The sequence below is a fragment of the Crotalus tigris genome, unplaced genomic scaffold, assembly GCF_016545835.1.
Source record: "Crotalus tigris isolate CLP2741 ecotype Arizona unplaced genomic scaffold, ASM1654583v1 scf7180000018821.128279, whole genome shotgun sequence".
NCBI lineage: Eukaryota > Metazoa > Chordata > Lepidosauria > Squamata > Viperidae > Crotalus > Crotalus tigris.
In genome coordinates this window covers 15,514-41,241 of record NW_024097212.1, presented here as the reverse complement: position 1 = coordinate 41,241, position 25,728 = coordinate 15,514, and the positions used below count along the sequence as shown (strand labels likewise).

At 41.2% G+C, this 25,728-nt stretch overlaps 1 long non-coding RNA gene across 3 annotated transcripts; it reads left to right on the top strand.

Annotated features, from left to right (window-relative positions):
• Positions 1–15,058: 15,058 nt before the first annotated feature.
• LOC120313897 lies at positions 15,059–24,538 on the top strand. 3 transcript variants are annotated; one of them, XR_005558282.1, is made up of 3 exons: positions 15,059–15,226; positions 17,535–17,619; positions 21,999–24,538. It is a non-coding gene; the product is annotated as an uncharacterized LOC120313897 (long non-coding RNA). The 3 variants fall into 3 exon arrangements; XR_005558284.1 differs by having other exon boundaries at positions 15,059–15,335; XR_005558283.1 differs by having other exon boundaries at positions 15,059–15,335; positions 17,535–24,538.
• The last annotated feature ends 1,190 nt before the right edge of the window (positions 24,539–25,728 follow it).

Sequence of the window (25,728 nt, the reverse complement as noted above, 5' to 3'; positions counted from 1 at the left end):
CGGATGTTGCGAAAAGGGACTGGAATTATCGCAGGAAAGAACCGTTGAGAGGGCAGCTAGTTGCCTGCGGATAGTATTGGATGACAAGCCCTTATTCAAACCTTCCAACAAATAATCTAGAATATTTGGTATAGTGACTAGGAGTGGTTCTAACTTATGTACAGAACACCACTTGCAGAATCCTTTCCATGTGGCATCATAGATCCTGTTCGTCGAAGGGCGCCTCGATGCTTGTATCATCGATATTACCCCAGACGAGTAGGATTGTCTGACTAAGCTTTCCCGCTCAAGTGCCAAGCGGCTAGTTGTAGCCACTGCGGGTCGGGATGTAGAAGGTTGCCCTGGCTGAGGACCACTCGGTCCAGAGGAATCTTCCACGGGGGTGATATCGAGAGATCCACGAGGTCGGCAAACCACGAACGCCGTGGCCAATGTGGAGCAATCAAGATTGGAACCCAATTTTGATTCTGCCCAAAGACCCAGAGCCGATGCCTCTCGCATCAGTTCCCAGGAGTGGGTCCCTCCTTCCTTGTTGACGTGGGCCTTTGCTGCCACGTTGTCGGTCAGAACGAGGACATGTTTTCCCTTTACTAGAGGAGAGAACCGCAGGAGGGCTAGATGTATGGCTCGAAGTTCGAGCCAATTGATGATGTGTGCGAGATCCGAGCGGTTCCACTGACCCTGAGGTAGGTGAGTTCCCAGGTGAGCTCCCCAACCAAACAGACTTGCGTCTGTTGTGAGAGTGACCCAGGTTGGCTCTCTGAATATGCTTCCCTTGGTCATCGCAGATGATGTCCACCAATGTAGGGACCATAACGTGTGATGTGGAACTGTGACCTTCCTGTTGGAAGCACTGAGGTTCTGTCTTTGATAAGGAAGGAGGAACCACTGTAAGAGTCTGGAGTGGAACCTGGCCCACGGAACGATGCCCATGCAAGATATCATTTTCCCCAGGAGCTTTGACAGCTGTGCCAGAGGCACCCTCCTGTCCTTCCGTATCTGATGGATCAGCTTCCTGATGCTGATTCGGCGCTCCTGAGAAAGATATACCTTGCAAAGTGATGAGTCTATTATTGCTGCCAGGTGTTGAAGTCTCCTTGTGGGAGTGATGTGGCTCTTTTTGAAGTTCACGGAGAATCCGTGATTCTGAAGGGTGAGTATTGTGGTCTGAATGTCTGACTGTGCTGTTTTGAGGGAGCTGGACTGGATTAAGATATCGTCCAGGTAAAATTGTACGCACACTGGCATCATTCTGAGGTAGGCCGCTATAACTGCTAGTATCTTTGCGAAGACCCTTGGGGCTGAGGATAGACTGAAGGGTAGGGCCTTGTACTGGTAATGCCGGTGCGCGTAGTAAAACCTGAGAAACTTGCGACATTGGGGGTGAATGGGAATATGCAGATACGCCTCCGTGAGGTCTATTGAGGAGAGGAAGTCGCCCCTCCTGATGCTGGCTAATATGGACTTTAGGGACTGCATCTTGAACCTTCTGTAGGTTAAAAAATAATTCAGTCCCTTTAGATCGAGTATCACCCTCCACCCTCCTGAGGCCTTTGGCACCACAAAGAGAATGGAGTAGAACCCCTTTCCTTCCTGGTCCCTTGGTACTGGTTCTATGGCTTGAATTGACATCAGGTGTGAAATGGCTGAGGCTACCAAGTTTGCCTTGGTGGTGTTCCGGGAGAGGGGGCATTGGATGAAGCGGTCTGGTGGGGGAGAGTAGAACTCTAGTGTGAGGCCATATTTGATGGTTTCTAATACCCAGGCGTCGGAGGTGGTCAGTTCCCAGACGTCGCTGAACCTTTCTAGCCGCCCCCCGATGGGAGAGTTCTCCCTGGCATCACTTGGAATGCCTGTAAGGCTGGCCTTCAGTTCCCCTGAAGGGGTGCTTAGATCGGAATTGGCCTCTGGCTCCAGTGTTTTGGTGATCCTGGGAACGATCCTGTCTGGAATAGAAGGATCGTGAGCCTCTTGACCAGTCCCAGGATTGCCCTGACCGAAAGGGCTGTCTCCACTCCCAGGGAGCGCTGGGTCAGAAGCTTTGCCTATGGAACTCCTGTGGGGGTCTTCTGTCCAATTTCTTTGAGGGGTGGACTAAGATCTTGCATTTGTCCTTGCCCTCACTAATGTGTGGATCCAGGATAGATCCAAACAAGAGTGTTCCGCTATATTTAGACGTGGATAGACGCCACTTGGCCTTTAGGTCTGTTTTCCAATGTTTCAGCCACAGGAGCCTACGAGAGGCGACTGTGGCTGCTATAGATCTTGCTGAGTATTTAGTTGCGTGTAAGGAAGCGTCTGCCATGTATTGTGAAGCGGCCATTATTTTTGCCAAAGCTTGATGTGTTCTAACCTGCTCAGGAGGAACGCTGGTCTGAAGGTCGCGGAGCCACATAATACAAGCTCTGGCGAAGAAAGAGGAGGAAGTTGCTGCCTTGGCCGCCCAGGCCGAGGCTAGGTGTGCCCGATGGAGAGAGAGCTCAAATTTCTTGTCTTCCACCTTCAGGGCCTCTGCCATGTCCCCTGGAATAGCAGATGTAGAAAACAGTGATATAAGAGGACTATCAACCATAGGTACCTCCAACAGTGAGGCAAATGAAGGAGAAACATTAGACAGCTTCTTTTCTGTACTGTTAGGGGTAGGTGGAGTGGCCAGCGAGGACCACTGATCCTCCACCGAGGTGCGGAAAACTTTTGGGCAAGGAATGTACTTGTCCTCCGCTACCTTCCTCGCGAACAGCGGGTTGGACTCCTGACTGGTGGAAGGTTTTTCCTCCTGTACAGAGGTTAGATTGACTGTGGTAATAGCTTTAATTAGGGGAGATTTAAGGAGAGAAGGGTCAAAGAGCCCTGAATTTATGGACTGCTCAGGGGCAGCCTCTTCATCTTCTGATAATGGCATGTCAGCTATGTCTAGGTCCACCGACTCCGCCTCTCCCAATTGCAAGGAGGCATCTGAAACATCTGTGGCAGAAGCAGTGGCCTTCTCTTTTTGGGATGGAGGTTGGAAGGTCAATTGGCCCTTGGAGGCCATAAATTGAGTAAATGCATTTTGCATAAGGGCCTGAAATTGATCAGACCATATGTCCTCCTGAGGTCTGGCACTAGGGCCCCCCACAGTCGGAAGATGGTCTGGAGCAGGTGATGAGGAGTGAGGGGAACCAATCTGCTCAGTTTCCCCCTGAGGAGACCAAGACCTTAAAATTTCTTGAGCAGGAATAAAGGTAGGCTCGGGTATAGGAGTCTCCAATGGGGCGGGGGAAACCATCTCAGTCTCATTGGATCTAAGTCTTTGGGCCCTAGAGAATTGTTTTTCTAATGCCAAATGTCTCCTCAAGGCCGCTCGCTCAGCTGTTTTAGAGGGCTCCTTCTGAGAGATGTGTTTTGTTTTGGCTTTTTTCTTCCCCTCCGATTCAGATTCAGTGGATCTGTGCTTTTGTTGTTGTGGGGGGGGGCATTCTGGAACCCTGTGTAACTGAATGTGAGACACCGTCTGCCATTGCGGCCAGGTATACCGAGTAGGAAATACCTGGAGGTGGGGGAAAAACAGTATGCAGATCAATGCCAGAGATGGAAAGATCACAATCCTCGCTCTGTGCAACGCAATGACCGGACAGTCAGGCATTTCACTGAGAAAAAAAACCTTGTCAGGCCAGTGACAAAGGGCCACCTTAAAAGGAAAGCAGTTGGAAATAAGGAAGCGTTTCCTCTCACTCCTTCACCTGGGTGCTGGAATGACAACACACGGATATGTTGACTGAAATTAGATAGCTCAATAATTTCTAGACTAAATGGACTTGTACTTCCCCCCAATGAAGGGCTGATGAGTCAGACCCAAGGGTGCCTGGATAGATCGCCCCTTCTCTTCTTTTGTCTTTTTATTTATTTTTTTTGGTACTGTAGGTATTCCCTTCCCTCAATGGAAGGGCTTGAAAGCTCCCTGCTGGTGGACCCACCCAAGATGGTGGATGACTAAGATTGCACCCAAGATGGCGCCTGGGCTGAAAGACACACCCTCAACGGCTGCCGACAGTTGGAACACGAGGCCAAGATGGCGGCCGCGCTCCCTAATGGCTTCTTCCCCTGAGGGAGTAAGTAAGGGGGTAAACTAAGGCAGGCAGGGACCAGGAAAAGGGTCTGCGAATGACTTGCAGCTTTGCGCCTTCCTCACAGGGATAGAACAGGTGATCCACAGTTCCTCTGATCTATTCTGGCCACCAAAATCCGGTCTGCGCACCTCAGCTGCGTGAACGGCAGCCGCTACTGCTGCCTAGCATGCTCCCAGTCCGCTCCCAGTCTATCCGCTCGGGAAAGGAGGGAAAAAGGGTCCGTCCCTGAAGAGAGCCGAAGCTCTGGGCTCGAAATCGCTGAACACGATGCAGAAATGCTTCAGGGGCGATCGGAAGACGATTGGGAGACCGGAGCTCTGAGGTGGAGGCGGGGCCGTTTGCCTGACAATCTTGGTAAATTGCTCAGTTCTCAATGATTTAGGTGTTGCCAATAGGGATTCAGTCAATTTAGATCGAATTGAAGCCTGAATTTGAGAATTTCACTCTTTGACCTAATCTAACTAGAGAGCCTAGAAAAACTACGTGCTGCCAAGCACAAGACTAAGTCAAAACTGGAGTCACACCCAAAGGAGGGGCGTGGCCAAAGTTCTGACCTAGTCTGCCGGGCAGGAAGGCTGTAATAACCCATCCGGTGGATTACCATCCGGTGGATTTCTACAGCCATCCTGCTGGAGAACACTAACAGGAAGCTTTAATCATCTTAAGGTGTTTCAGAAAAATATCTTGTGGGATGTTCTAGTGCAGTGATGGCGAACCTTTTGGAGACTGAGTGCCCAAAAAACTGCCACGCCCCTGGCCCCACTCTGTCTCTGCCCTGCCTGCTCTGCCCCTGCCCCATCTGAGCCTGCTCCACCCCCGCTCCGCCCCACCCCACCCGCCTGCAGGGCCACCCACCACCTCCACAGCCTGCGGCAGAAGATCGCACAGGCAGCCCTGCAGCGCCATGGTGGCCATGCCCTCCACCCACACCCCACAGCAGCATCTGGGGCATGAGGGCAGAGTCTTGTCCCTGCTGCCCAGCTGCTATGTGCTTGGCTGCACTGCTCTGTGTGGGCTGTGCCTGGAGGCGACTCTCCTCCCGGGGGACTGCTGATGAGGAGGGGGCCTCAGGGGAGGTGGGGCTGGGGTGATGGTGCACGTACCCAGAGAGGACTCTGAGTGCCACCTCTGGCACACATGCCATAGGTTCGCCTCCACTGGACTAGAACAGGGGTCCCAACCCCTGGTTCGTGGACCGGTACCAGGCCGTGGCATGCCAGCAACCGGTCCGCACAAACAAGCAAAGCCCCATCCACAAGATGCAGGCAGCACACCAAACCATGCCCCCTCCAGTCCACAGAAAACCTCTCTCCACAGAACCGGTCCCTGATGCCCAAAAGGTTGGGGACCTCTGGACTAGAAGACCTCCAAGATCCCTTCTAGCTCTATTCTATTCTATTTCTATTTCTATTCTATTCTCCATTTCTCTAATATAAACCAACATATCTTAACAACCATGAGTGCTCAGAAAACAATGTAACATTTTGCACCATCACTTTAATTTTCAAGGAACTTAGATATCACAACCAAAGAAGATTCTCTCCAATGTCTCAGTCTGTCTAATTACGTCTGTAATAAAGAGGGAAAAATAGCCCGTAATCCTTAACTGATTAATCATTAAAAATGAGTGTGTTTAAACTAGAAAGCTAGAAGGAGGAACTGCTTTTATAACATAGAATAGAATAGAATAGAATAGAATAGAATAGAATAGAATAGAATAGAATAGAATTCTTTATTGGCCAAGTGTGATTGGTCACATGAGGAATTTGTCTTCGGTGCATAAGCTCTCAGTGTACATAAAAGCTGTAAGTGATAAATCAGGATCATAATCATCATAAAAATACATTCATCATAAATCATTAGTGATAGTCATACGATACTAAATAAGTAATCTATATAAATCATACTAGGAAACTAAATAAAACAATATAAATTATAAGATACAAGCAACAAAGTTATAGACATAGGTAGATAAGGAGATAGGTAATAGGAAAGATGAGCAGAATAATAGTAATATAGCCTTACTATGATTTATAGGAATTAAGAAATGAAATGTTTTGGCATGGAAGTAATCATTATCGCTTATATACACCTGAGTGTCATATGGGTGATAGCAATTCAAAGGCTCCTTTTAAAAAGAGCAATCTACTTTAAAGTAAAAGAAATAACTGTTACTGTTACCTAGAATTTTAGGCTTCATCATTAACTTTTTAATAAAGGCAATACTAACATTTTAGCATGGCAACCATGTCGCCTTCTGAAATCTAGAAGTTCTTGAATACACTAGTATATTAAGAAAAATACAGACTTGACTGTGAAAGAGGTTGACATCACCCATAAATATGCCACTTATGGAATGTTAACCTAGGATCAATATTTTCTATTGTTTAATTCTCACATCTAATTAATGAGGGGAACATGACATGGATTTTGTAACTTATTAATTAACATAGATACTTTGTATTTTAATTTACTTTCTCTCTTTTAAAGTGATCTTCAGGCTCCTTACAGACTGGAATGTAGGTAAGCTTTTAATATTCCTAAACTGAAAAGATAAACTGGCTGGAGACTATCTCCAGATAAGAAAAGGTTTGTAGCAAAAATTGGGGTCTGGTTTATTTCTTTCGTGAACTCTACACAACCTTTTTCGTTACAATTTACTGCCCTTCTGACATCAGACCTCATTTTAATGAATGTGTGATATAATGGGATGCAAATATGTAATATGTTTGGCTCAGGGCTTTTTTTGTCATAGAATGCCCAGAACGGAGTTCCGGCACCTTTTTTGGATGGAACCTTGTAGGGTAGGCAAGGCGGATTGTATAACATGTATGAGTTCCGGCACCTTTTTTTTTTTTTTACAAAAAAAAAAAAAAACACTGGTTTGACTATATGTAACTGATTTCCTATGCAAAAGGGAGATTACTTTTATCCTGTCTGATCCACTTTCCTCTTGCATTTTCTTTGTTTTGTTAACTATAAAAAAGAATGTAAAATGGGTCTTGAGGTTCTCCCTTTTCATAGGGAGATCCCACTTTATCAGAGCACCCTAATACTGCTTTTAAATGATCTTCTGACTCGGTTGCTTATTGGGAAAGTAAACAGAGGCAGAACCTAGGGCTGGATTTAATGTCTTGTATTGTTTCATTTGTTACCTTTGGATGCATCACATATACCAAATTTGTTTCTGTATCCTATATAAAGATTTGACCTCCCCTTAATAAATGCTTTTTGCTTTACCTGAATAACTTGGTGATTTGTATTTTGGGGTAGGTGAAAAATCCTCCTTGTAAAGGTAGAAGTATTTTCTCACACACATTCAGGGAACAGGCTGCTTTAGTTTAAAGGCAGCATTATATTTTTACACACAGGAAATTACTTTTTCACTGGAAAAACTCCTGTGCTTTTAACAGCCAGTTGTCAAGTAAGAATTTAGCAAGTAAAGCATTTTTTCTTAATTTCATTTTCGTATTAGTAACTATTGTAAAGATATACCAGCTCTATTAAATAAAGGGTTTTTTTAGATTTTTAGATGTGTTTCCTTTTAAGCCACAATCGTCCTCATACTGACAATCCTTTTTTTTGTCAAATTCTTGGCATTTTGAAAACAATTTGAAAAATATTTTTGTTGCTTATGTGTTCCCTCAAAGATTTTGGCAAATTTCTGGAGCAGATTTTTGAGACCTCGTGGTAACTTATAAGTACAAGATGAAATTCCTCCTTCCCTCCCATTCTCCTAGTTCCATTGAATAATAATTTTCTAGTGGAGACACCTTTGGATTTAACCCAAATCACTAATCCACAAAAGGGAAAATCATGGGTGCTCCATATACCAGGGTAGGAGAAAAAGAATATAAATACTCCAGAAATGAGTGATTTGTTGAATAAATGTTCAAGTATCATAATTTTCATAAATTAAAAAAAATCTTAGGAAAATGTAACAATCCAAGGCAGAGATATCTGTATGCTGATGTTATTATTTTCAAAGACTGCTTGGAAGATATTCCCTGCTTAGAATAATTTATACTACTAGAAAATGAAGCAAGAGCAACCCTCCAGTCATTACCAAATTAAAAAGCTTCCAGAACTGAGGGAATACTCACAGAAATATGACAAGCAAAAAAAGAATTAGTAAAGGTTCTAACTAAGGTAGGCCATCAAATCTGGAAAATGACACAGTAGTCGACAGATTAGAATAGTCAATATATAGTCCAATATCGAAAAAGGAAACTTGAACAAAATGTTCAAACTATCATACAATGTCCTGAATGTCACATGCTAGCATAATAATGTTTTCTATTATATCTGTAAGGACCAACCCCACTTTGCATCTTAAGAAGACAGAACTCTTGGAATAATTCTTCCAACAGGCATCCTTTATTAAGAGAAAATGGTTGCAGGCATTCTAGACAGGACTTGGGGTTCAAGCTCTCCCATTCAAGGTTTTAAGGGGTTTCCCAATAGCCCCACCCAATCATCCCCTGCTTCCAGTGACAGTCTCAGGCATTACACTCCCACTTCCATTGCCTTACTGCCGGCTGGATGGAGACTTCAGAGAAAACTACATGAAAGGTAATAGTCCCCTTTGTTATGATTAGGCCTTTTGGTGCTATCCACATTCAGTTCCTTTGAAGTGTACTGAAGGAAGTGAGGGCCATAAAGCCCCTTTGTTCACCCCCTTCTCTTCATCGTATGACAGAATCCCGAGAAGGCAGAAATGGTTTTTTTTATAGTTGATTTAATTAGAGATGAAATATAATTGGATTCTGACATCCTGCCCCCTCAAATATAAGACAGATCCACCTGAAAGAAAACAAAACAGGTATAAAAGTTAGTCAGGCTTGTTAGGATATTCTGTGTGAAACTTCTTTAAAGCTTCGGGGGTCTGACATGACGTTTATGGACCCACTCCTTTTGTGAGGCAGGGAGATGTTTCCAGGCAACTAGGTACGGAGTCGCTCCACGATATCTCCTAGAGTCTAGGATTTCCTTTATTTCAAAATGTTGTTCGCCCTCCACCATGATTGGAGGTGGTGGTGGTGGGATTTTTAGCCGTAAAGCTGACTGATGCTCTCTTTTCAGCAAGCTGCAATGAAAAATTGGATGTATTTGCCTAGGATTTTTTGGTAATTCTAATTCTACTGTTACTGGGTTTATGATTCTTTTAATTGGAAAAGGCCCTATATATTTTGGTCCAAGTTTTTTACAGGGTTGTAGGGACTTTAGCTATTTTGTAGATAGGTACACCATTTCACCTATAATGAATGGTATAGGCTCAACCCTTTTTTTATCGGCTTGTGCTTTGTATGCCTGCCTATTTCATCTAGTGCTTTTCTAACTATTGGCCAGGTGTTTTGTAGTTTTTCCATCCATTCTTTCAGTGATGGGATCTTTGGTTCGTTTGGGGTTAATTCTGGCATGGGGTTGAAACTTTGACCGGTGGCTATTTGAAAAGGAGTGTAACTTGCGCTGGACTGGACTGCATTATTGTATGCAACTTCTGCAAAAGGGAGTAAGTCCGCCCACTTGGTCTGCTGGAAACTAAGAAAACATCTTAAATATTGCTTAAGAATGGAGTTCATTTTTTCAGCCCTCCCATTTGATTGTGGATGATGGCTAGATGTCAGTCCCTGAGTGGTTCCTAAGAGGGATAAAAATTCCTTCCAAAATACAGACGTAAATTGCACCCCCCTGTCAGAGATGATGCGTTGGGGTGCCCCATGCAATCTGTAAATGTGCTGGATGAAAAGTTTTGCTAAGGCTTTTGCGGTGGGAATCTTTTGGCAAGGGATAAAATGCACCTGTTTAGAAAACAAGTCCATGACCGTCCAGACAACAGTATTCCTATTGCTTTCTGGCAATTCCACTATAAAATCCATGGCTATTTCCCTCCAGGGGGCTGAGGGATTTGCCACTGGTTGTAATAGTCCTGGCGATTTCCCTTTCAACCTCTTTGCAGATGCACATTTTGGGCAGCTGGCTACATAACTTCTTTCTATGTCCTTTTTTATTGATGGCCACCAAAATTGCCATTTAATTAAGTGTAAAGTTTTTACAAATCCAAAATGCCCTGCTGATTTTGTGTCATGGCAAAGCTGCATGAAAGTGACTCTTTGGGTTGTTGGTATATATAACTTTTCCCCTACCCAAGGCAACCCATCTCTCATTATGCACACATTTTTGTTTTTCTGGAACCATTCGTCTGTTTCCAAACTTTTTCTGAATTCAATTCCAGTTTGGCTGTCCAGTTGTGGTTTTAATTTAGTTTGGGTTCTTGTGGTTACTGGTGCTGCCAGTTGTGACTCTGCCATCATTGATTTAGAGTCTGTGGCTCGTGCGCTGTTATATTGGGGCATGCGAGATAATGCATCTGCCAGGAAGTTCTTTCTCCCTGGTAAATGTTTGAGCTTAAATTGGAACTGGTGAAAATGCTGGGACTAGCGGGGTTGTTTGGGATTGAGTTTCCTGGGCATTTTTAGGGCTTCCAAATTTTTGTGATCAGTCCACACCTGGAAGGGGATTTTGTTGCCTTCCAGGAACTGTTGCCACGTGAGTAATGCCCAACGTATCCCAAATGCCTCCTTTTCCCTGTTCTGTTTCTCTGAGTTTCTTTGATGTATATGCACAGGGTTGCAATACTCCATCATCATTTTTTGTAATAGAACAGCCCCCACTGCCACATCACTTGCATCTGCCTGTATTACGAAGGGCTTGTCCATGTCTGGGTGCCTTAGTACTGGTTCGGCAGAAAAAAGTCTCTTTAGTCTCTCAAACGCTGCTTGGCACTCCATTGTCCATGTTAGTGTCTGGCTAGGTTTTACTGAGGATGCTCCCTTCGTTTTTAGTAAGTTAGTGAGGGGCAAGGCTATCTGGGCAAATGAGGGGATGAATTGGCGGTAAAAGTTTGCAAAGCCCAGGAAACTTTGTAGTTGCTTTCTTGTGTGGGGTGGTGCCCAATCTAATACTGCTCTGACCTTCTCTGGGTCCATTTCAATGCCCTGGGGGGGGATATGCGATAACCTAAGTAGTCTATCCTTTCCTGGTGGAATTCGCATTTTGAGAGTTTGGCATATAGGTGGGCAGCCGCAGCTTCTTTAAAACCGCTCTGACAAGGTTGACATGTTCCTCTTTTGTTTTGGTGAAGATAAGAATGTTGTCCAAGTAAACAAGGACCCCCTTGAACAGGTACTCCCTTAGAACGTCATTGATTAATTGCATAAAGACTGCAGGGCCCCCTTGTAATCCAAATGGCAAGATTTTGAATTGATAACACCCCATGGGGCAGTTAAATGCGGTCTTCCATTCGTCCCCTTCCTTAATTCTCACGCGATAGTAAGCTTCCCTTAGGTCTAGTTTAGAAAAAAATTTCCCTTTCGAGAGGTGTGACAGCATGTCTTTCATGAGGGGCAGAGGGTATAGGTTGCTTTCACTGATTGTATTCAGGGCCCTATAATCCACGCATAAGCGTAAAGAGCCATCCTTCTTCTCTCTAAAGAGGACCAGGGCAGCCACTTTAGGCTTGGCTGGCTCAATGAACCCTCTGTCTAGGTTTTTTTTTTATGAATCTTTCCATTTCCTCCTTCTCCTTTGGGCTCATGGAATATAATCTGGGCTTTTGGAGTTTTGCCCCAGGCTTGAATTCAATGGCACAGTCTGTGGGTCGGTGTGGGAGGGAGCTCATTCGCCCTCTCCTCACTGTAAACTTCAGCAAGGTCTCTGTATTCCTCTGGTATTTTTGTTAATCCCTTTTCCTCTCCCATGGATGCTTTTTCTATTCTTGATTCTGGTAGCCCCCCTTGGGATTTTAAGTCCATAGGGTCCCCCTTCGGGAATTTGATTTCTGTCGTCCTCCAATTTACCCAGGGGTTCCATTTTTTCAACCATTCCATCCCTAGAATCATTGGGCATTCCATACCTGGGGTCACCACAAACGTTAAGTCCTCTTCATGGTTGCCCAGGGAGAGGTGTATTGGCAGAGTGGCTAGGGTAGCTGGCACCCCCCCTGCTATGGATCCATCTAGCTGGCCAAATGAGATTGGTTGTTCCAGTCTCCTGGATGGGATGCCCAGATTCCCCACTAGTGTTGGGCTAATGAGGCAGCGGGTGCAGCCAGAGTCTATTAAGGCTTTCACCTTCATGGCTTCGCGCATGGGGGGAATTAATATAGTCACTGTCTTGAAGATGGGTGCGATGCATCCACTTACCAGGGGTTTGCCCTCCGAGCTGTCATCTGAGGCGTCCACACGCCCTGCGGTGTAGGCTGGAGTTCTTTCCCCTTGATGAGCAGAGGTGGGGGGTTCCGCAATTTCCATCATTCTCATGGCAGTTTCTTGTGGCTTAGCTGAAGACTTTCCGGATTTGCTGATTGGGGATCTGTCTGGGTTGTGCTGGGAGGCTTTGGAGCGGCATTCTACAGCTCGATGCCCTTCTTTTCCGCACTTGAAACACCCCATTTGCTTCTTGGCTGTAGCCAATGGTTTCACTAGTTCGTGTGTCAACTCCGGCGGGGAGCGGCTCCATTGTTTTCCTCGGCGGTGTCTCTTCAATATGTCGATCTCTGCTTCCTCTGCCAAGATCTACCATTCCTCAAGTTGGTGTGGGTCCCCTCGGGGCAGGCAAGCGTCATATAGGTCATAATTTAGTCCATCTTTGAAATGGCTGAGAAGGATGTCTTCTGGCCAGTTCAGTTTGCTGGCAATGGCCCGGAATTCTTGTAAATATTCAACCACCAGGCGTTTGCCTTGCCTCATCGTTTTTATCCCATGAAAGGTAATAGTCCCCTTTGTTATGATTAGGCCTTTTGGTGCTATCCACATTCAGTTCCTTTGAAGTGTACTGAAGGAAGTGAGGGCCATAAAGCCCCTTTGTTCACCCCCTTCTCTTCATCGTATGACAGAATCCCGAGAAGGCAGAAATGGGTTTTATAGTTGATAATTAGAGATAAAATATAATTGGATTCTGACAATATCCTTATATGGAAAAATAGATGGCATATGTTGAAGCTGACTTAGAAAAGGCCAAGGAACAGATTACTGCTGAAGCACACTGGATAATTGAAAAAGTCAAAAAATATTAAAAAGATATTGCTTCATTGATTTTAGAAAGTCTTTGTGTAAATCATGTCAAACTGTAGAATGTGCTTAGCAATTAGAAGATCTAATTGTCTTCATGAGAAAGTTATACACAGATCTGGAAGCTACAGTATGGATGAAACATAGTGAAACAGACTGCCTCTAGAATGGTAAACCCACACAGATATTATTAAATAAGATGAGAGTATAGTCTTGTTATATTCCTTTACCTATATATGGGCTTCTTTTACATTAATAAGCTATGCTATATGTTGAACACTATCCTGATAGCCAAAATTACAAAGGATCTGCAAGCTCTAGCAATAAAAGTCAGGAAGCACAGTTCTTGGCAGGAATTACTTTAAAACATTTTGTAACTGAACAATTTGCTTTTTATCCTAAAAAGAAAGCCTTTCTTGCGAAGAAAATTATATATTCAACTGTTCCATTATAGACCACATAAATTCTGTACTATCAAATATATTAGCCACCAAAGTATATTTAGCACCCTATATTATTTCACAATCCTAAAAGGAACTGCAAAGAGCATTTTGAAACTTTAAAGCCCATGATTAATATCCAGCTATGTACAGTACTCTTCAGAAATATATACTCATTACTAATATTAGTGAATACCTATAAAACAATGAAAAGGTCATTACTAGACAAGATGTAAATTATTGTGAATCAGACATTCTGGCATTGCTTTTTCTATGTGAAAAAATGCTTATTCTAAATAAAGGGCATGTTTTCATGTTTAAAGAAAAGTTTTCTGGGAAAAATAAATCTGTGGTTCATAAAGTTGTAGACATGGAGACAGGAATTGGTAGAAGGAGAATTTACTCTAATAAAACAGATAATCAGCATACTAGCTGGGGAATTCTGGGAGGAAGTCCACACATCTTAAAAGTTGCCAAATTTGAAAAACATTGATCTAGAAAGGACTAGTAGCCTGAAAAAACTCTGTTCCTTGCTTAGAGTAAATGTCCATCAGAAGTATTTTATCTTGCTCAAGTGACATCAAAAGCGTTTGATGTTATTTAATCTTTTCATTAAATAACATTTGGATGTACAAAGCAGTCAATGTCATTCCTGTAAATGCAAAAGAATATTGCTAGCACAGCTTCTTTACAGGACCCTGTTTGAACCCTGCAATTCTTCAGGTGCCTCATTGTGTTTCAAACACACTTCTACCCCTGGAGACCTGATTGATAAAAGTTGAAGCAAGAATCTGTATAGCTTCCTTAAACCTCTGGCTAAAACTTAATTGTTTTCCTCAAGGCCTTGAATGTAGCACTACAACTCAATGTAAAAATGAAGAATATCCAAAAAATAAAATACAAGAAAAAAAGAAATGCAAACCAAAGATTTTAAAGAAAAATATGAAAAGTAAATTTTACATAAGTAAAAGCTAAATTCTTTTTAGAGTTTTATTATAATAAAAGACAAATTCGGAAAAATGAAGAAAATAAAGTGCACAAAGAAAAACAGAATAGAAAAACAGAAAAAGTTAAACAAGAAAAAATAACCCTTCCAACCCTCTTTTCAAACAGTTGCTAACAAACCCCTTATACCGCCTCCCTCTTGGTATTACAAAGATTCCCTTCAGCCCTATTTAATCCTTTTCCAATCATCACATCCATAAATCATCGCATCAATTTTCCCACTTTCAGCAAAAAGTCCAGTCTTTTAAAAAATACTTACTGTTTTGTCCCTGACCAAACAGAGACATGTAAATATCACTCTTTTATACAAGTTTCCCAAACAGAAAAAGATACAGAGCCAAGAAACGCCCCCAAACTGTCGATTAAAACCCCATCCGGAAACGAGGTGTGGTTTAGTTGCCACAGCAATAATCCTACTGGTCTGTGCTATCAGCAGTCGCGTGCTGGAGGTTGCTAGGTTACCTGTATGGCGAGCAGGCCTTCACCGGCTGAGGCCGCTTTTGCCTTTTCATACACCTGCAGCCAGGGCAGGAGAAAGATCGAAGTGGGTGCTCCTCAGTCATCTTAATCGAGACACAAAATAACCTTCCTGCAATACGAGGTAAGCGCGTGAAGAAGACAGTCTGGCGATGCGGCACTGTCCTCGGCGATTCAGGAGCTGGAAGGGCAGACCTTAAGCTCGCTGGAAACCGCTTCCTGTTGGAGCCTTGGTATGATTCTTTCTAATGCTCAACAAGCATAAAAGTCTGGGAGTTAAACTTATCTTAAGGGACCACGTAGGGGAAGAGATAATGTTGAGGGACCTGGAAGATATATTAAGAAAATGTATTGCGAATGTAATGCTAATGAGATACTGATTGCATTTATAAGTCTCAACATTTTTAAGTCTAACTTGATATGATGTCTTATTTGAGTGAGGGGGATGTAATTGTAAGAAAGATTCATAATGAATATTTTTTTTAAGGCTCTCCTAATTTTCATTAATTGTTTAACTATCCAACTGGTTGCTGTGGTTCTTAAACTAAGAGTCTAAGGCAGGCATGTCAAACTCACGACGCCACATGACATCGCTCAACATATCGGGGCAGTTTTGCCATTGCCGGCAATGGGGTGGGTGCGGCTTCCACCTGACACGTCTGACCCATGGGCCGGCAGTTTGACACCCCTGGTCTAAGGTACGGGTGTCAAACTCGCCATGTCACATGACATGTTGCGATGTATTGTGACTTTTTTTGTATTGCCAGAGCTGGGGTGGGCACATCCTCCATAAGATGCAACTGGCCCGTGGGCTGGCAGTTTGACACCCCTGGTCTAAGGAAATAATTTGTAATTGCTTGTTGGTACATCAAGGATCCAGATTGGAACTAGATGCACCTGTAAAACAAGGCAATCTGTTTTGTGTGTGTGGTGTTGGGTGTGTATCTGTAAAGGCATTATTGGTGACAAAAAAAGGGTATTTGGATCAAACAATTTAAGAACCAGTGCTCATATACCATCATCTCATTACCCTTAATGATGGAGTACTTACAATGTGTTTCCATGGGTGCATAAGAAAGAAAAATGCTTCTAATAATTTCTATAAACTATGAGATTTTGCAATCACATTTGTAAAAATTTAATAAAATAATGCAAGTAATTATCTGAATAACACTGAATCTCATAGTATTGCTCCTAGAGTGGCATGATGGAGTCACTCATTATTATTTATCGAAATCATCAATGCAAATAAAAAAAACAGCATATCTAATCTCTAGAACACATGGATTATTTAGAAGAATACAATGGTAACAGTGTTGGATGCATGTATAAGATCCAGTAGGTTCAAGAGAGCCCATTCTGAAATGAGTCAAGAAAATTAATTTCTTCCAAAAGAAGATGTACAGTGATTTGTGATACGTGCGTAAATATTGTTTTCTTATGCAAGTGAAGAAAAAGAGTAAAAAATATAATAAAAGAAAAAAAAAGCAGGAAGTAAATGATGAAATTGAATAAGTCTGATTTACATGATTATCATTCACTATAGCTCTCCATATCTTTTTCTACTTACAACCCATGTCCATGATTCTAGTTGTAATTTTCTATATTCTCAACAGTACATGCATATTGATTGCTCACTGTGACTATGATAAATGATGCATAAATTATTTTAATAAGATATAAATATAATAGTTTCCTGCTTTAATCATACATGTAGCATTTCCTGTTAGCTGTAATACCAATCAGGTTTAATACATTTTGACCAGTATTGCATAAGCATAGCTAAGTCCAGTCTTTGTGCCAACTGGTATCTTTAATTGAAAGACTAATTTGCAAGTCAGCATTCTGCTTCCTGTACCTCACCAAATAAGTATATGCAGTATACTGATACACACTCAAGAAACTGATTGAGCAGTGTCTCTCATGAATGCTAAATCTATGTATTTTGGAGTTAACATTGCTTCTTTTGAGGCTGATAGCCCACTCCATCATACAAAGAAATATTTGCCACTTTCTGGATACATCCAATCATTTCCTCCAGCTAGCTTATCTAAGCTAAGATGGGCAACGGTCTAAAGAACATCTTGTAGGCTGGACAATTACAAGTATGTTGAAAACAATAGCTTTCCAAAATTGAAGGTATTTCTGTATAACTGGGCAAGATGGTAGTTGATAGACTCCATAAAGTGCCATGTCAAAGAAGTACAGTGTGGAAATTACTATCAATTGTATTTTTCACAAATTTGTTACAGCAAATTTAACTTGCTAAGAAATAAGATTATAGTATATGGTGTTTTTAAGGAAACAGTATTTATGCTTTTTTAGATAATATGAATACAGTATCATTTAAATAATTTTTCTCTCATTAAATTCAAAAAGAAAATATACCTTTACAAGACTACAAGTTGAATATGTAAGGTTAATTTCCTCAGATCAAGCATCATGTCTGATGAAGATATTGTCACTACTTTAGCCTGTATCAAGAGCCCAATGTTCTCCAAAAGAACCACTTTTCAGGTAAAATAATTTTTACTTCTCTGTATCCTGTTATTAGAAATTTGAGTTCTTCAAAGTATTTGAAAGAGGTGCTTTCATAAAACTCGTTAGCTTTACAGAAGTACTATCAATTCTAACCAACATTCTCTTGAAGGCTCATATACTGTAACTGTCAATGATGGTCCCTCTGTCTGCACACAAACAATGCAGGTACTTTAATACCTAGAAGAGGGACACTTTATTAATGTTCACAGTTTGCAAAACACTTCTTTAAACTGATCAGAAATATTAATACAGTTAATCCCCGAGTTACGAGTGTTCACTTAACGCTCCTTCAAAATTACATGATGAACACCCCCTAGTGCTTACGAGCAAGTTCTGAAGTTACGAATATTGCAGCACCACGGCAGTTGTTTGCCCTTACGAGCGATTTCCGTGGCACTGCAACTTTCACCCTATTCTCCCCACTCCTCACAACTGCTTCCCCCTCCCTTCCTGCCACGCCGGATTCACTTACCTTACAAAAATTCTTTCTGCTGCTGTTTCTTTCCCTTTGAGGGAGAGCAGAATTGGCTTGGAAATGTTTTTCACACCGAGAATGGAAGTTTCCGGAATCTGTGATCTCACGTGAGTGTTTGAAGTTGTGCTAAATCACGGACTTCAGAAACTTTCATTCTCTATGTGAAAGGTGCCTATCTCCTGCTCCTGCCCCCAATTCCTTTCTGCCTGACAGCAAGACTGAAACCTTCAACTGAGGAAGAAGGCCAGCCCCCTCTCACCTGCGTCCAGCCCACGGGAGATCGCCACGCTGGGGGAGAAAGTGACCCCATTGTCCGTGCAGCCTTCCTCCAAGCGGACCAGAACAGAGGCTGGGGGAGGCTTCTGCATGCCTCCAGAGATTGAATCCAGCCCTCGGAGGACTGCTCCAAGCTGCTGCCACCCAAAATGAAACTTCCAAGGGCCTGATCCAAGCCTTGGAGGGATTTTCCTAGCTGTTTGTGCCAGGAATGGAGATTGGGGGGGGACTTCTTCATGCCTCTAGAGGTTGGATCCAGCCCTTGGAGGATTGCTCCAAACTGCTGCTGCCCGGAATGGAGCTTTCAAGGGCCTGATCCAAGCCTTGGAGGCGGTTCCTAGCCCTTTGCACCAAGAACGGAGGTTGGGGGAGCTTTCCAGGTTGCTGCCACCCAGATCTAGGGCTGGGGGATGCTTCCACAGCCCAATTGGACTGCAGGGGGCTGCGGAAGTGTTCCCTGGCCTTAAATCTGGGTGGCAGAGGCCTGGAAAAGGTCTCAGGAACTCGGATCGAGCCACGGGAGGGGGGCGCAGAAGCGTTCCCCTTCCTCAAATCTGGGGGGCAGCAGGAACCGCAACAGAGAGGAGATGGATCTTTTCCAGGTGAGTCCCACATGGCAGGAAGGGAGGGGGAAGCATGTGGTATCTTAGTGAGTTGGAGAGGCCTTGGGGGCCTGTTCTAGCACTAGGCCCTCCATGGCCTTCCTCACCCTGAGATAACTCAGGTTCGCTTAATGAGCCGCGTGCGTTTTAACGAGCAAGGGAGTGATCTCATACCTCAAACGAGTTTCATTCTACGAGTTTTCAAGTTATTAGTGGAATTGGCAGGCTCCATTATGCTCATAACTTGAGGACTACCTGTTCTTTTTTTTGTCTTCTAAATTTTGAATAAAATGTGCATGTATTTAATATTTCTGAAAGCTGGAAACACTGGACAAAGGAATACATGTAACTCTAATTAAAAAACTGGAATAGCAAATATATGCCTAGTAATGTAAAGATCTTTTTTTGAATAAGGACCTCATTGTTTAAATGATGAGGAAAACTGTTTTATATTTACATACATATATTATGTCTTGCTTTATCATTTTTGATAAAGGGATCTTACTGATTTTGAAATATTTGAGAAAGAACTAATTAAGTATCTGATAATAAAACCATTGTAATCTTCAAAAAGAAAATTACATTTACAGTAGCTGTGCAAAAAGTGGGCCAACTGTTGAAAAAAACTATTCAGGTTTTCCTTAGCAATGGTACACTAGTCAGCACCTTGTATTTTTTAAAATACTAATGGTTACATAGAGTTTCATCATGCCTGAAATATGTAAGTGCCAAACTTCTCTGAAGTATATTTGGATTGATAATTATGAGTTATCAAGACATTGTTGACTCTCAGCAACCATATAGATTTTCTCCATGACAATCTGTCTCTAGCTTAATCTTTCATCTTTCAATGAAATAGTGCACTCATATCCAGTGGTTCACTCATCATCAGCATAACTGCGTCTATTCATCTTTCTGCCCTTCTTCCTTCTTCTCATCCCTTGCACCTTTTCCAGCACTGGAGCCTTTTTCAGAGAGCTAGGTATTTGCATAATGTGTTCAAAGTAGGATAATTTGATTTTGGTTATTTGTGCCCAAACTGAAAATTCTTGACCTGTTCAGTGATCCATTAGTTTTTTTTTTCTTGGTTGTCCACAGTATTCTCAACAGTATCATGTTCTTCCTATCCTGCTTCCTCAAAGTCCAACTTCACTTCCATATAGTGTCACTGGGAATACTATGGCTTGCACAATTCTCATCTTTTTAAGGCCTTCGTGACTGCTTGCTGGTCTGCATCATATTTTGACTGTTTATCTCTTTACTGATGATGGTTGATCATTTTGATCATCATGCCATTTTGATATCTTCATTATCAATTCTAAGGCTAGTGGTTGCATTTTATAAAAATGTTATTATTTTGGTCATCTTTATATTTAATTTTAACCCCATTTTTTTCCTGGGTTCCTTGACTTTTATTACTAGAACTTGTAGCTCCTTGTGTTTTCATCAGCATAGCCCAAGTTATTGCTGTTTCTTCCTCCAGTTTTGAAGCCATGCTCCTTTTCAACCAATACAGGTTTCCTTAACAATATTCACTATTACGTTGAATAAATAATGGAAGACTATACAGCTTTGTCACACTCCTTTGTCAATCTGGAGCACAATTCTGTTCATGCTGTACTTTTGTGACCAGTCTATAAGTTTCTCATGAGGACAATTGGATTTTCTGGGATTCCCATTTTTCTAAACGCATTCTACAGCTTGACATGATCCGCACAACCAACGACCTTTCTGTAATTAATGGAGTATATACTGACTTCTTTTTGGTATTCTTCAGCTTTCTCAGTTATCTATCTGGATCAAAATAATGCTTTGTGTTTCTCAGGCTTTTCTAAAGTCAGCCTGAACATCCAGCATTTATTTACTCTATTTTCATAATTGATATTGAATGCTTCTGAGCATGATTTATGTTATCATATGAGATTCAGGATACTGTGTTATAGTTTGTATGCTTTTGTTAACTCTCTTTTTTCTGGTATTGGAATATAGATTGATATCAGGCCTGCCATCTTCAGAATATTTCACTTCACTGGCATTCTGTCATAAATTGCAAGGGAGGGGGAAAAGCAATTGGAGAAATAAGGCATGAGCATGGGAATGGGCAGTAAAAATGGGGACAGGCTGATAGGAACCAGAGGTGTTAATGTGGAATAAACCAGCTGGCCAAGGATGGAGGAGCCTGAGAATGGAATGTAAAACTTTACCAAGGAGGCAGCAAACCTCAAAGCTGTTTCAAAAACATCAAAAATGAATACTATTGGACACTGATGGACTGGTCAAGGGGAGAGGGCCAGGTAAAGGGGAAAATTACAAGCTTTGCATGGCAATACTTAGATCCAGCTTTACTTTTACGGTAACCATTTGACTTTAGTAAAACAACCTTTCATTTCAACAAATGGAGCCTAGGGTTTTTCTTTCCTAAATGTCCAAGCCAGGAAAAACTTGATATTTGGCCTTGTGAGAAATTTTATGCTATAGTTCTATGCAAGGTTTAGGCTTAGGTGAACCAAATCAGGCCTCATGGAAAAATATTGAACCAAAGTTTGAGCTATCGCCTCTTTCATAATACGATGGCAGCATTTGTAATTGGAATTATGAGTAATCTTGCTAACTGGCACATTACTATGTGTTTAGAACACGAAACTTGAGCCTGGGATTTGAGGAACTGAAATGGTGGGAACCAAAGAACTGAAGAAGCCGTGGAACAGTGACATGTGCATGGAAAAATATGTTAGCTTGAAGGTGGTGTCTGATATAACTATTATTAAAAGAATGTTAGAAGTCATGTGTTTGTGATTAAGGTATAAAAGGATGGCTCTGAGAATAGATTGGAGCAATCATGTCAAGCCGTCTCTCTGACTGCTTGCACAATATCTGCCCTTATTGCAATAAGTTAAGGTATGTAACTTTGGTATGTGTGTTCTAGATTTTAATAAACCTCCAAATTCTAAAGCGAGATGCTTATGGTGTCTCTTGTCTCTGACGAGTTTTTCCCATGACAGTTTTGGTGCATTGGCTGGGAAAGGGCACGTTGGAAGAGACTTGGTGTCCGGTTGGAGCCTCTGACCATCTCCAGGCTTGGACCCTAGGTAACCAGCTGCTTCTTTGCCAATTTCCACCCACACCTCCACTTTGAATCAGAGGTAAGAGAAACCCTGGGACCCTGGTATCTTTATCCTCACATTCGGCTGCACTTCTTAATATGCTTTGAGGATAAAGGAAGTTGTGTAAGTCTTGTCGTACTATGGTGGGGCAACGATTGTCAGAAAACAGAAGTGGCACTGGAATCTGCCCAGCCGGGACCAAAAAGGGAACTGACATTCCTGGGGACTGCTCACCCCCTTGTAGAGTATTAAGGTCATGCCTCAGGTGTCAAGGGTCATGCCCTTGAATTGTTTTTTGTAACCTATTTTTTGAGGGACTTTGCTCCCTTGCTAGGCGACGCTAAGCAGAAAAAAGTGAGGGTCATGTCATTTTCACAAGCTTTTCTGGCTGCTGGTGATTTACAGATTGAGCTCTGAGATTGCCATTTTGATGTTTGTACTTTGGGATTTTATTCAAGCTACTTGAAGTGAAGGTATGTTCCTTTTACTTTCACTCCTAGTTTACGTGGCTTTTGGAATGCAATTTGCTTTTTGTGTACTGTCTGATATTGTGCATTGGATTTTCCTTGTATGTATGAATGCCCCTTTGACCTGGATAGTTAGTGCTGGCAACGTATTAGTATCTTGAACCTGTTATTGATTTTTTCCTGTATTAAATTTGTTTGCTTCCTGATTTCCCTATGTCTTTGTGTGTAGCGACACCCACTGTTACTTAATGTTTTTTTTAATTGTGCATGGACATTTTTCAATGCATTCTTTAACTGTGTTTCTTTAGTTGTGCCTGCCCTTTAATTAATGGTGAACACTGCCTTTCTCATAGATAAGAGTCAGTTTTTTTGCTGGGACAGTGTTGTTTGTTAACAACTAACATTGGTGCTACCTTCCCCTTAGATAAGGGTCAGCTTATTTGCTGGGGTATTGCATTCTATAGTTGATTACCTGCTACCTTTCCCCTGGGGTATGTTACTTCTCTGTTATTGCTGTCAATTCTACTGACAAAGAGGGAATGGGCCTTTTCCATAGATAGGGACTGTCTTGTTGGCGGGTCTCCATATTCCTTTATTTCCCTGGGTTAGTGTGTCTCTTGGTTGCCCATGGGAGACTCAAGATGCTGAGCTCTTCAGCTGAGTTTCTTCTTATTTGGGGACCCTAAATGGGCCAGAAGCCGCCCCAGAGAGGTGGTACTGAAGGAAGGTACTTCCAGGGACCTAGAAGAGACGGTGGTCTCTCCGATTGGTCCAGGAGAAGCCTCCCAGAAACCAACAGAAGAAAGGCTAGCTAACTCCTAGTCTAGCCCTAGCTGTAAGCAAATGGAAGTCAAGAAGCTCTACCTAAACTGATCGTAAACAGTGTGTTTGAAGCTGAATAAGAACTAATTTTCTCTATCCTACTTATTTTCCTGGAAAAAAAAAAGAACTCCCAAGAAGCAAATCTCCGAGAGTGAAAAAAGGGGAGGGATTCTCTCCCCCCCCTTTGGCTTTTGGAAGCAGCAAATTTAACTCTTTAAGGAGAAAAAGAAAACTGAAAAATGACCCAACACTGACACCTGGTGGACGAGGAGCTAAAAAACTTTTTATTTGTGGCTTTTAAAATCTTAAAGTACAGCTGTTCAGAGAAAGTGATATTTACAGAAAAAATGGATGTTTTACAAGAGGAAATATATGATATGCTGCAATCCATTCAAAGGACAATGATCTTAAACTATGAAAAAATACAAAACAATTTATGTATAAGTCAACATATCTCTAATTTCAGCTCACTTCAAAAAAATCCTCAGGAGAACACAGCAGAGATAATGGAATATAAATCAGAGGGAAAAGGCTTAAAGATGGACTTTTACAAAATTAAGTATGACTTAATTCAAGTGGAAGGAAAGACAATTTATACTTCAACATCACAAAACAAATTGGAAGACAAGAGAAGGGATTCTAATGGAAAAAAGAGTGCAAGTGCGCAGGACAGAGATATTGATCTACATTTACAGGAACACCTATGATCATATGGGAAAACTTTTGGATCCAGCAAAGTATAGTGATCAAGAAAGATTCGGGGCAAAGAAAAGAGATTAAAAAAAAAGAGATTGGGATATATCAGAGAGAATATTTTAAAAAGAAACATCTGTTTGAATGTGATTAAAGAAATTGAAAAATTTGAAACCCACCATTTCAAGAGAGATGAAATGTTTTAGATGCTTAAATGTGATTGAATTCAAGAAAAGTACATATATATATATAAGTGAATTAGAGTTAAGGGACTAGACTAGATTTATTGAATAGAATGTCTAAAGATTAACTATATTCTTAACTATGATTAAAAAGAATAAGAAATTTTAAGAAAATAAATACAATTAATCTAGGAGGGATATATATTCTAAATACTATACTATTTCTTATGTTTTGTTATTATTGCTTTCCTCTCTTTTTCATTTTCTTTTTTTTGTTTTTAAAGAAAAGGAATGTATTAATATGATGATTGTTTAGGAATATTGGAACACTTTAAGAAGGATGAAATATTTTAGATATTTTAAGGTGACTGAACTCAAGAAAAATATATATAATACATATAAAATCTTTTGAATTAGAATTAAGGGATTAGGTGACTAGATTTATTGAACAGAATGTTTAAAGATTAAATATATTTTTAACTATGATTAAAAAGAATTAGAAATTTGAGAAAATAAATACTACTAAGCTAGGAGATATATATATTTTAAGTAATATGTTATTTTCTCTGTTCTGTTATAACTGCTTTTCTCTATTCTTTTGTATTTTTTATCTATTTTTTCTCTTATTCTCTTTCTCTTCCCTTCTCTTTTTACTTTTATATTTAATACTTAAGAAACACAAAAATGTGAGATGGCTTATATGGAAAAAAATAGAATCAAGTCTGTCAACGTAAATGTAACTAATTGCTACCAGTAAAAATGCTCAGAATTTGATGGGAGAAATAAACTAAAATAAGGACTGTAACAGGATTGATGATAAGGCAAATCCAAATGAATGAAAAGAAATGTATTAATATGATGATTATTTTTAGGAATATTTGAAAAAATATATACTAAATTGTCAGTTATTAAAATACTAAGAATTGTATCAATGCAATGTTTGCAAAAAAGGATGTTTTTAGGGAAAGAGGAAAGTAATCAAAATTAATATATGAAATACAGATTATAGAAATTAATTGTTAATGACTGTTTTTACAAATGTAACCCAGACACCACACTGTTTACCAACTATTGAATGACTTATGTTTGTGTAAAAAACTAAAAATTAAAAAATTAAATAAATAAATAAATGAAAGAAAGAAAAAGAAGGAATAAAGAAACAAACATGGGATTTTGCCTTCAACCATGATTGAAGTGAGTGTGTTGAGATGTACATACAGTACGAAGCTGTATAAAGTATGAATGGCTGGTTGAGAGATAACAAAATGTAACCACAAGCATTTTTAGCCTGTTTGGACAAGCTACTGTTACACAACTCCATGTCCATTTGCATATTTACAACCTTTGCTTTCTTTAAAAGGGTCTTTGTTTTTGCTCTAATCTACAACCTTTTGCTATGCGATGGGAAGTTCCCAGTCTGGAGGTACTGAGGTTCCTGAAAGAGGGATTGTATGAAAGCCCACT